The following is a 4,781-nucleotide window of genomic DNA, read 5'->3' as shown; positions in this document are numbered from 1 at the left end:
AATATATATATAATATGAGTGAGCGTAAGGTGAAAAATCATACCTTAGGAGGAATTACTTGAACAAGGTCTACTGGCCAAGCCATAAAAGTGCCTATAGCCCCTCCAATTGTGAAGATATCCTTATCGAGAGGAATTGGAAGCAACAAATTATCATCGATTGCAATGTCAATCGAGACCTTCACATGATGGCGTGAGATGCGTGCATTATGGAGCATAACATCGGTCAACTTGTGCACTTTCCCAACACCCACTACTCGGCTAGTTGGAGTATCCAGGAAAAGTTTGTAAGAACTGGTTCCTTGTACGTAAGTTAAAACATATAATTAGTTAACGACTAAATTAAAATAAGTTAACTAAATAACCTCAAGAATGGGAACCGCAATGGGAATGTTGTAAGGTGCAGGTATAATGCAACTCTCATTGATGGTTGAATGAATAGTGTCAGCATTACTAGTTAGTCATTGCCACTCAGCTTCCTTCGCCTTCATTGATTGCTCAAATTCGTTGAACCGTTGTATGAGGCCATCTAGTTGATTTTGAACCTGGCCCATTTGGGCTTTGGTTGCACGCTTTGGACGGGGTACAAATGTTCGCTGGCTAACCCCAAATCCTGCACCTCGGACACGGCCAGTGTAGATAGGCAGTCCTAGTGCCTTGTCAAGTATTATGCAACTATCTGGATTTGCCTCCTTTTCTTTTAGGGCAACCTGACAAATCAAGAAAAAATATAATGTTAATTAATCACATTTTGATAAATAAAGTATGGAAATTAAGTATATTACAAAATATGAGCACTTACAACACATCTTGCCACTTCTTGAATTTCCTCATTGTCGATGACATTATCCTTGTTCTTACGGGCACTAACCTATAGAACATCGAGTTCTACTCCATGTGGAGTCATAGGTGTTGTTCTCGTTGCTTGTAGCAATTATAAATGGTATAAAATAATACTTACTGGCTGAGTCACGACCAAGTCGCTCTCTTTAAGACGTTTCATGGCACTGCCCAAAATGTGCAAGGAGACTATCAACCATGCCATCCCTAGGATAAAACAGCCCAGATCTCTATTATCGAATTCTTACTGCACTGTAAATACCGATCTTGAATACACCCACCACAATATGGCTACCAGTGCCAATTCTCGAAATTACCCATAATATGGTTACTCGTGCCAATTCTCTTCCCACAATACTGACTACCAGTGTCAATTCTCGAAAAGCCCACAATATGGCTACCTGTGCCAATTTTTTTCCTTCAATACTACCTACCAGTGTCAGTTCTCGAAATTTCCAGAAAATGGCTACCTATGCTAATTTTTTCCCCCAATACTGACTATCAGTGTAAGTTCTCGAAATTCCCATAACATGGCTCCTTGTGCCATTTCTTAGTGTCACGGAAAGAAATGGGGAGAAGTTTGCCGAAAATGCATCGGCGGAAAATATGAAGGAGAAAGAAAAAGTTGAATGAAAGCACATTCAACTTGGGGCAAAAAAATATGTAGGGAGGAGACTTGTATTTATAACATGAGATTTTTTTCCATGTTCTTAGTTTCTCCAATATGGGAATTGAGAGTTGTTTTCTTTCAAAACTCTTCCATGTGGGACTTGGAAATTTTTTAGATTTCACACCCACAACCAAGTTCCAACAATCCCCCACTTTAAATTAAAAAACGATTTCCGAGAATATTTATGGTCTCAATAAGATTGTGCATAAACAAAGGTGTCATGCGACTTGAACCTTTGCATAGTGAATAAGATCTAGATTTTACTAGAGGGACTCGTAGTCTTGAACTCTATCTCCAGCATCAAACATCACACAAATTTTTCAAAGATGTATTCTATAAAGCCTGTGCGTTAAAGGCCATGCACGTCTATCCCAGTATAGTGAACGTTCTAGAAATTTATGCCCCAAAATTTCATAGGAAGCGGCCTCCACTTCCACATTCACATAGGCAAGTCTATTAAAAGTACTCATGTAGCCTAGGTACTCCACTCCAATTGGAGTATAGATCTCATTAAGAGTTTAACTCATCCTTACATATGCTGCAGGAATCATGCTTCTCATAATTTCATAGCATGTTCATTCTCATATCACTTCACAACTTGTTATTAACCATTGAACCTATTTCTTGGGATCTCTAGCCAGTTAGGTTGGGTTACCATCATGAGTGATCCTCATTCTAAGGGCAATAGTTTGATACTCTTAGAACTATTATGAACTTTCTCTCTAGCTAGTCCTTTCGTCAAAGGATCTGCTAAGTTATTCTCAGTGCGTACATGATATACTCTAACAGCTCATGTAGAGAGTAACTCTTTAATGGTATTATGCTTACGACGTATTTGTCGTTTCTTACCATTATAAAAGCAGTTCTCAATTTTTTTTGCAATAGCCGCGGTACTATCACAATGGATCAACACAACTGATATATATTTTGCCCATAGGGGAATCTTTGCAAGCAAACTTCTCAACTAACTTGTTTCTTCATTAGATGTTGTTAATGCTATCATCTCAACTTCCATAGTGGATTGAGCTAACATATTCTATTTCTTGTTAGACTCTAGATAGTCCTTTTCATCATTTATGGCTTCTCGCCACAAATCAACATCCAAAGAAGTCAAAACTTCTTGGAGAGTTGATGGATTATCCTCCAATATATAGACCATATAATCAGGTTTATACTCTCTAACAATTATTGTTCTCTTACTTCTTCTAGGTTCTATTTCAAACCTTTCATTTTATATCATTATCTCTAATAACAAGTATGTGACTAGTTGATGTGCCCCCACTATTCCTCAATTTAAAAAGGAATTTCTCTTCATTGAAGCCAATATCGTTAGACTCAATGATCATTTTTGTGTTAAGGTCATAAAACATGTACGCCTTGTTGTCTACAGTATACCCAATGAATATACATTCATAGGCTATGTGAGTTTAACTCTCTAGAGTCATACCATCAGAAATGATTTCATGAGCAATTTTTTGTATCTCATAGGACTGAGACTCTACTAATTTATTATCAGTCATTTGATACTTGAGGTAGTAGTAACATCATATATATTTTTTATCTTAACTTCCTCAATATCACATTTCTTTATTTCTCATGTGCATACCAAACTAATTTGGTAGACATATATGGGTTGTAGTAATTATAGAGATCCTCTGACAACTCATTCAAAATGAAATTCATAAAGGTAATCATTTTCATTCTAGAGAGCTATATTAATAGCTACTTTATCCTTTTTTTCAGCTTTCTCCAGCAACATTACGATATTGATTTTCAAAACGTGTGTAATTTTTCTCATAGCAAGAAATTTTTTTCTTATGCTGCTAACGTTTGAAATTTGTCCCACCAAACCGAAATGGTTTGTTCAGGTCATAGTTGTTTGGTCCAGTAATATTATCTACGAATGCCATTGTTGTAGAAACGTCTTAAAATTGTTGTTCCCTTTGCTTGCAACAATTATAAATGGCATGAAATAATACTTATTAGCTGAGTCACGACCATATCGCTCTCTTTAAGACATTTCGTGGCACTGCCCAAAATGTGCAAGCAGACTATCAATCACGCCGTCCCCAGGATAAAACAGCCCAAATCTCTGTTATCGAATTCTTACTGAACTATAAGAACCGATCTCGAATACACCCACCACAATATGGCTACCAATGCCAACTCTCGAAATTACCCACAATATGGTTACCCGTGCCAATTCTCTTCCCACAATACTGACTACCAGTGTCAGTTCTCGAAATGTCCACAATATGGTTACCTATGCCAATTCTTTTCCATCAATACTGACTACCAATGTCAGTTCTCGAAATTTCCAGAATATGGCTACCTGTGCCAATTCTTTGCCCCAATACTGACTACCAGTGTCAGTTCTCGAAATTTCCACAATATGACTGCATGTGCCATTTCTTAGTGTCACGTAAAGAAATGGCGAGAAGTTTGTCAGAAATGCATCCGCGGAAAATATGAGGGAGAAAGAAAAAGTTGAATGAAAGCGCATTCAACTTGGGGCAAGAAAATATTGAGGGAGGAGGCTTCTATTTATAACATGGGATTTTTTCTATGTTCCTAGTTTCTTCAATGTGGGACTTGGGAGTTGTTTTCTTTCAAAACTCTTCCATGTGGGACTTGGAAATTTTTTAGATTTCACACCCACAACCAAGTTCCAACAATAGGTGTATCCTTTTCGTTCTCCAACTAACAAAAATAACCAATAATAATGTAATAAAATATATATGCATACAAAACATAACCAATAATGTACAAATTAAAAATACTTACAATACTTTCCTCGATTCATCTATATCCCGCTCGAGAAGCTCGATATGGATATAAAGGCTTGGATGCCCTCTTGCGGTTTTCATTACTTAATTTCTGAAACAATGAACAACCTTAATATCAACAATCATATACAAAAGCATATATACAAAAGTCAATACAAAGAATATGATTTTACCAAGAAAGACTCGTCTTGTGTGCGTAGGGTGACAAAAGACTTCCAATCCTCTTCATCAACGATATTTGCATATTTAGTTGGAGGTTTTAGGTTGACATTGCCATCAGCATCTTTGAGTAATTTTCCGGCATCAGTTCCGAATTGTCGGAGAGCCTTTCCAGCCGATTTAAAGATATAATCCTTATGCTCCTCACCAACATCAAAAGTTGCATGAAATAAAAACCCATATACATTATATATTGCATGCAAACACATGCATATACATACATTGCATGAAAACATAACACATATACGTACATTGCATGAAAACACA

Source organism: Lupinus angustifolius, chromosome LG13 (genome assembly GCF_001865875.1).
Source record: "Lupinus angustifolius cultivar Tanjil chromosome LG13, LupAngTanjil_v1.0, whole genome shotgun sequence".
Classification (NCBI taxonomy): Eukaryota; Viridiplantae; Streptophyta; class Magnoliopsida; order Fabales; family Fabaceae; genus Lupinus; species Lupinus angustifolius.
Note: the sequence above shows the minus strand (reverse complement) of the source record.